The sequence below is a fragment of the Zea mays genome, chromosome 10 (genome assembly GCF_902167145.1).
Source record: "Zea mays cultivar B73 chromosome 10, Zm-B73-REFERENCE-NAM-5.0, whole genome shotgun sequence".
Classification (NCBI taxonomy): Eukaryota; Viridiplantae; Streptophyta; class Magnoliopsida; order Poales; family Poaceae; genus Zea; species Zea mays.
This window is the reverse complement of record NC_050105.1, coordinates 81,042,626-81,051,022: the sequence shown is the minus strand read 5'-3', so window position 1 is coordinate 81,051,022 and position 8,397 is coordinate 81,042,626.

Sequence of the window (8,397 nt, the reverse complement as noted above, 5' to 3'; positions counted from 1 at the left end):
CTCGGCGTTAACTCGACTGAAAAAGTGACCGAACTTCGAATAAGCATGAATGCATCTTGCGTTAAAAGAGGATTCCAGTAGAGTTAGATATTGACAACCCGTAAAGGAATTCGGGTAGAGTTAGATAGTGACAACCTGTAAAAGAATAACTCTCTAGTCATCTATATAAGGCCGAGGGGTACCCCTACGAAAGCATCTTATCTCATCACATCCCAACACTATCCCGTAGCTCATTAACATTTTCATAGCAACCACGCACCATTAGACCAGCAGGAGAACTCATCCTCCACCACCCACAGTTCGCCTATAATCTGTATACACCAGTGAAACTCCAATACATAGCCTCGACAAAAAATAGGGTGTTACGCATTCTAGCGGCCTGAACCTATATAAACCTTCGTGTGATTCGACGTGCTCTTGCGCGTACCATCGAGTCACAGTCAACGACGTTGTCCTGGTCAAAAGCATGGCTATCATCTTCAATACCCCGGTCACCTTCAATGTCGGTGAGGTGTTCTGCTTTAGATCCCTCTCCTGCATTACGGATCAAGAAGGGGTCTTGCACCGCATCGCGGATCCATCCGAGAGAAGATCTTCTCTGATGGCGTCAATTGCGAGGGTGGGTTCGTCCCACCCGACTCTAGCAAGAACTACGTCGACGAACTCCAAGGCGCGAAGACCTCGACCAACTTTCATCCCGTGCAAGGTTGTGTCAGCGTAAGATGGGCCCAGGGCCATAACAACACATGTGGCTTGACCAACTAAGGCCGCACCCCTATCGCGGCAGACCCCTCTATCCACGTAACCCACCCGGGTGTGGACTCAGATCACTCGGCGAAAAGGAGTAATAGCCTCCATCACCGGCATGGCCACGGGACCAAGACCGACGACTGACCCGGCCGCTCCGCTCAAATGGGAGACGGTCGGAGTGCGGGACGCAGCCCCGAGCTCTTTCTTCCCAGATGTCCTCTTTATCAAGGTAAGAGTAGAGGATGTGCCCATCTCCGATGATGAGCCCATTGTATTGGGGAAGGAGCCCCGCAGCACGAGGCACGCCAACGTCGGAACATGTGTCATAACATTCGCAGTCACCATGAGGCCGGGGAACAAGATCCCGCTCAGCCCGTATCCCGAGACGAGGCATCTGAAGTAGGAGAGACTCCTGACGACAAGGCGCTCCATGAATGCCGCAACTCCCGGCACTGCGATCGTCGCCACATCAATGTGTTATGCCATCTGGCACCAGACATGTGCTATGTCATCAACAGTCGGTGAGACGCGTGGAGCAACATCAATGTTTCGTGCAATCGTCGGCACGAAAGTGAGATGAGGCAGTGGGAAGAGTATGATCGGGATCATGGCGCGGCTATGCCAGCATGCAGCCGCACAAGCAAGACGGAGTCGGCAGCAGCCTCTACAAACAGCCCAGCACTAGGTCGATTGGCTCGGTAGAGGCGGCACGATGCACGTCGTCAGTTGTCTCCCAGGTAGGGGTGAAAACGGGTCGGGTATACCTGTCGGGTACCGGATACGGGTAGTGCAAATACCCGTTTTTCGGATATGGATTCGGGTAGTTTTATATTCGGGACGGATACGGGTAATACCCGGATACTGTAGCTTCGGATTTGGGTCGGATACGGATCGAGGACTACCCGGAAAATACCCGGGTATTTGGGTCGGATACGGGTACCGGGTACCCGTTTTTTCTTTTCCTGCATAATATAGTTATAAAATCATAACTTTTACATATGAAATCGGATGAAGATAAAAGTTTAGATGAAAATTTTAGAGCTTGAAGAGATCTATAATTTTGTAATACATCATTTTTTGTTAAACATATCTTTAGACCAAAACCATTGAAATAATGTCCAAATTTATATCAAATTAATAGACTTTATCATTTTTATGTGGGGGCTTAAGGTTATCTCCACGTGGGAACTTAAGGTTATCTTTTTATAGAATATTTATTAGAATTGGTACTTATTTATATTTTTTGGTCGATACTACAATATTTTAAGGATTTAATTGTATTTTGATGATTTTCTATGACAAGAAATTAATAATACATAAATAGCCTCAAAAAATCATAAAATTTTACTGAGACACAACATATGTCCATATATAACAATAAAAATATTTGGATCATAAGATCTATAAGATGCCCACGTTTCTTCTATTTCACTTTCACTTATTTGTATGAGTTACATGTGAAATCAGTGTAAGTATCTAAGTTTCAATATAATCAGTACTTTACTTTATCATTTTCATATGAGGACTTGAGTTATCTTCGTATAAAATGTTTATTAGTTTTTGTAACTTATTTGCAATTTTTGAGTGAAACTAGAATATTTTATGAATTTTACATATTGCGGTGTTGGTTCTACAATGTCCTTGTGATAAGTAACTTTGAATTGCATGATGTCAATTTTATCGGTTTCCTTTTTTACATTTGATCTATAATATACATGATTATGTATTACTTAACTTATTTGTTTGTTGGATAGCTGGAAAATTAATATCATCGGACGAACTACCCGATAATTATCCGATACCTACCCGAGTAGTATCCGTTATCCGTTTCTTACCCGTCCGGATTATTACCCGGTCCTGTCCTATATCCGTCTCGAATCTTAACTACCCCGTATTCGGTCCTGTATTCGAGAGAAATACATTAGGGTAGGATACAGGATGACCCTGTATCCGGCTGTATCCGTCCCGTTTTCATCCCTACTCCCAGGGACCCCCACTGTGACCATGCCCGAGAAGATCGTCAGGAGGACCGAGGGACGAGCGAGTCTCGGCCCTTTCCCCTGGCTCCGGGCAATTCAATGGCCACCAAACTTCAAGGTCTCGAACATCGACAAGTATGAGCCCAGGCAAGATTCGGGCGGTTGGTTGACCGTCTATACGACCGCCGCCCAGGCTACCGTGGCAACAGAGGACGTCATGACAGCGTACCTGCCCATTGTTCTTGGGCAGGATGCGTTGCAATGGCTCCAACATCTTCCTCACTATTGCATCGATGACTTGGCTGACTTCTGCCACGGGTTTGTCAAGAATTTCCAATCCCTTTCCGACAAACCAGCCCAACCTTGGACCTCAAATCCATCAAACGCCAAAGTGATGAGTCTCTGCCCTCGTTCCTAAAGCGTTTTCAAAGTATGAGGAATTGCATCCTCGATGTCACGAAGGCCGACGTGATCGAGAACTTCTACCACGGCCCTAATGACTCGATTTTTGTCTGAGCCAACCTCTAGAAAGCTCTATCCACCTCGAAACAACTTTTCCGAGAGGCGGATATCTACATCACCGCCAACGAACAGGCTCAGGACCTCATCGGTCACACGAAGCATGCACCCCAGGCACCGACAAAGGATGGAAACCAGCATCTACACAAGCGCTAGGACAAACTCATCCTCCACCACCCACAGTTCTCCTGTAATATATATACACCAGTGAAACTCCGATACACAGTCTCTACTGGCAGTAGGGTGTTACGCATTCTAGCGACCCAAACATGTATAAACCTTAGTGTGATCCGACGTGCTCCTGCACACACCATCGAGTTGTAGTCAACGACGTCGTACTGCTCAAAAGCATCACATGGGGAACCTCATGGTGCGCAGTCGAATCATAAACACCGACAATTTGTGATTATAATCTGACCAGATTATATAATCCAACACTTTTTGAATTAAGTGTTAGTTCAAAAGTTGTTGGATTATATAATCTTGGCAGATTATAATTCCAAACAAACACCCCCCTAAGTTGGTTTAAATCCATAGCCAGTAAAAATCATCACAATCCATTCCTATCCACATGGAATTGGAAAAATCGAACAATATCTAAATGTATTAGGGCATGTTTGGATTGTCAGGGCTAATTGTTAGCCACTAAACTTTAGCATGTTTCCATCCAAATAGACCAGCTAATTAATTAAGGAGATAATTGTTAGCATAGACATGGACTAGCAACTAGTTCATTAGTCCTCAAATATGTCCTAGAGTGGGATATTTACTTGAAAAAAGACATATGTGCCACGTCTTAACCATGCATGTGAAAGCACAAGACAAAAATAAGGACAGTGTTAACACTTTACTATATAACCAACAAATCAAATAATTATTAGCCCAGAGAATACAAACTGAAGGACTGGTGAGACGATCAAAGGAGGTGAATGGGAGCCACAAAAATATCTCCATAAAAGAGCACACGTGACACAATTACAAAGATCAAATTTATTACAAGAACATTCTTTAAAAACGGCTAAAGGAAGGCTTAATTTATACAAAAGCAATGGAAGGTAGAGATTTTAAACATTGCAACAAAGATATAGATGTATAGTAGTAAAACTAATGCAATTGTAAGAGCAAGATGTCCTCGTTGAGCCCATCAAGAGGTATCCACGCACAATATATGTTTTGGCGAACCTCTTATTCTCCTTGTTGGATCTTAGATCGATGCATTCTGGATCATCCACATACTTACAGTAAGCATTTTACATAACAAAATCACTTTTATTATCAACGGCAATTTGAATATGAAAGTCGCCTAGAGGGGATGAATTGGCGAAGCCTGAAAACTACAAACTTTGAATTTTGGAGTATAAATTTCCTAATGTTAGCGTTAGAATGAGTATGAATGAAATCAAGGTTGTAACACCCTGAATTTGGGGGTATAAAATTTCTTTTCTTATATACACCAAATTCAGGTGTTACTCACTCATTTTTTTGCTTTCCTTCTCTTTTTCCTAAAAATGAAGAATTATTTTGTTTTATATTGGCGTAAATCTAGTGGAATGAGCCCTAGAAGCACTTTGGTTATTGCATCATGCCGTTGCATGGTGTTTCTAAGTGCAAAATGTGTTTTAAACTTGTTAGTATATCCTATAAAAGCTCTCGGTAAATTTTCATATTTTTCGGAATGTTTTTCTATTTTCCGTAAACCAAAATCTATTTATTTAAGGTACTTAAAATGTTTTTAGAAACTCTAAGTTTGTTTTGAGTTCATTAGGTTCCAAAACATTTCTTGGAGTTTTTTCTGGAATTTTTAGAAGCATCTATAATATTTTGAGCACAAAATATGGATTTCTAGGCTTTTCTGAATTTTATAAATAGTAAAACCCGAATTTTCATCTCGTCCGAACCCCAACTATATGTATATGTCGGCTTCTCCTCATCGAGCACATTCTGAATCACAAAAAAGTTTCTCATATTCAATTCCCAGCTCCTGGAATTGCTTGCCGAAGTTCGGAGCGGTTCCAACTCCGGTGACAACTCCGGCGAGCAATTACTTCCAATCCGTGCATCGTCGGCGAAATCCAAGAGTATCGTTGCATTCGTCTTGTCGAGGGCTTCGTCTCAGTGCGTCCGATTCATCGATCGGACCTCTGAATCACCATCAATCGATGGATTTCTCCTCGACCCCGGCGAGGGTCTTCTTCCCCGGTGAGTTCCTCCATCGTTATCCATGGTGGATCCTAGTTTTCTTCTCTATTTCCACACCGCAGCAACCCCTCTCGCTCTCCCTCACACCTGCCGCGTCTGCCCCATTCCCCCCTCTCCTCCCCTGCGCAGCCCTCCCCTCCGCGGCTGGTGGCCATGGTGGCGCCCAGCCCTAGCCGACCGAGCGAGCCCTCCATGGCGCCTCCCTACGCGACCAGGTCGAGGGGCGCCCTCGCCGTGGCCCCTGCGTGCCTGGGCGGGCGCGGCTGGCACCCCTCCGACCGAGCTCCCCCCATGGCCATGGTAGTTGCTGCGTGGGAGAAGAACGTGGGGAGAGGAAGAAGATGTCAACTTTGCAAAAAGACCCTTGACAGATTTCGAAACTGTGCGCAAAAATTTAGTCCAGTTTAAAAGAGTGATAAATTTTGTGTTTTAAACCCGATTCAATCCGTTCAAGTTGTGTTAAATTCGTATTAAAATTGTCTACATGATAGATGTATTTTCCCCTGCTGTTGCACATTTTATTTAATTTGTTTAAACATTTGTTTGACCTATGGTTACTAGAGCGACGTTTCAATTTAAAATCTAATTTAGGAATTCGATTTGCACATTTATAACTAGACACCAACATGGTTAACCTTAACTGAAATATTCTTTATTAATAATTGTTTAGTTTAAACATGCTATCTATTTATTAGTTTACATGTATCGTGTCGGCCCCCGCGTTGTACGCATGCTGTGCGCGTGCAGCCGTGTTGTTTCACGCGTTACTTATTTCGTCTCGCTCCGCTAATTCGTCTCACTTAAAGTCGCTAATGTTATTTAAATTATTTATTTAACTAAGAATTGTTAGTGTAGTCAGCTAATTAAAACTAGGTGCTAGCTCTATTTACATTTAACAAGTGTAATGCGAGTACGTCGAATTAAGTATGCTAATTAATACTCGCTTAGGGTAAACGCGGTAACTTCTCGACCGTAGCTTCAACTACTGTGTTTCTTTTCCTCACGTGACCGTGGAAGCGAGCTCTATTTTGTACTGCATGTTCTATAATGTTTTCCTTTGTATGGTGTAATGTTCTTGTGCATATATATATATGTGTGTGTGTGTATGTGTATATATATATGTTTGTTTGTTTGCTTGTGCCCGTTCGTCTTCGCTCACGGTTGTGAATAGAACACGATCTGTTACCGAGCTTCGAGGAATCAACGGTCAAGCTTTGGTGACCAAGTGAACAAGCTCATTAAGTTCTACAAGGTCGAAGACCCTTAGCATCTGTTTGGTGAAAGCAAGTGTCCTCTGACCTATTTATACCCTATTCACATGACATTTCATTTCCCCACATTACATGATTGAAACCTAAGGATTGACTAGTGTAACACCCTAAATTTGGGGGTATAAAATTTCTTTTCTGATATCCACCAAATTCAGGTGTTACCCCTTTTCTTTCCTTCTTTTCTACTCTTTTTCCAAATAGTGGAGAGTTATTTTGTTTTATATATGTAAGCCTAGTAAAATAGAACCCTAAAAGAGTCCTTGATTATTGCATAGCATGCCGAGACATTTTATTGTATGTTGAATTGTTGTGGTTGTGCATCCATTCAAACTCAGGGAGCGCTCGCCCACCCTGCGCGGAATGGGCAGTTGCCCAGCCGCCGCCGCCGCTGTGTCGCCGGGCCCACCCGCCATCCCTCCCAAACCGCCCCTCCGCCAACCACGCGCATGTCGCGGACAAGGCGTCCCCCCTCCACGTCTAGCCATTTTTGAAGCCCCATACTCTACTCTCTCCTTTCCAGGCTCGCGAACGCTGCCCTCGCTCAACCGCCGACCCACGCCGTGTTGCCACCACCTTGGGCCCCCTGATCCTCGCCAGATCGCCCTTCGTCGTGACGCCGTCGTGGTGAGCTTGTGTCTACCTTCCCCATTTCTTCTCCCTTCTTTGTCTTGGCGTTCATTTGATTCCTGTCCGCAACCATACGCCCGAGCACGTTTTTCCAGGCGAGATGGCCTGGTCGGCAAGGGGCTGATCCCCCTCCCCTCGCGCCCATCTCCGCCAGAACCCCCCTCCCCACAACGTGCTCCCCTCGCTCGTTCTCACCTAGCTCCTGAGTCCCGGTGTCGCGCACCAGCCGCGGGCGAGGCTCGCCCCATGGCGCGGCGCCTCTGCCCCAGCGTGCTCCCCTGCCTTTTGCAGCCAGCGGCCCTCGCCCAGCGCGACGTGCGTGTGTGCGCGCTCCCCACCGCATTGCACGCAGGTGCCCGCCCGTCGTGCCGTTTCCCTCGGCCCTGCCCACCTCGTTACCGTCGGACTCGCCGCCCGGAGCTCGCCATCGCCATTGGTTGAGCACCCGTCCTCGCTGTGCGATGTCCCGAGGTGAGCATGGAGGGTCGTCTACCCCTCGTGCTAGTCTACCCCTCGTCTAACCCCTCCCCGTATACCCCTAGACAATGTCGCTTACCCCCCTCTCTTGCGTGTGCATAACGTCGTCGTTGCGTTATCGCACGTCGTCTTCACGCGTTGCGCACATCGTTTTATGCGTCGCGCGCTTCGCCGCACAACACCAATTCATTTCACCTAGTATCGCTCGTGCTAATTAGACCATGTAATTAACAATGATTGTTCACGTAACAAAATAGTCGAAATTAAATAATTAATTTGTGGTTTAGTTGTCGGTTATTAAAACAGAAATTCAATCGAATTTAATTTATAATTTTACTTACGCGTGTGTAAGTACCTGCTATCGTGATTATGCCAACTTAAATGTTGTATTTAATATTTGGTTAATGTAAAATGACACAATTTAGTAGCATTCGGATGTCGCGTCGTTTATTAGCCATGAGTTGTTAGTTATTCAATATATTTGTGTCGTGTCTATTTCTAGTTGTTTCAGTTGTGTTAACTTTATAATAACGTCGTCTACGCGTTAGAAACAAATTGTGTCCTGACCGCATGTT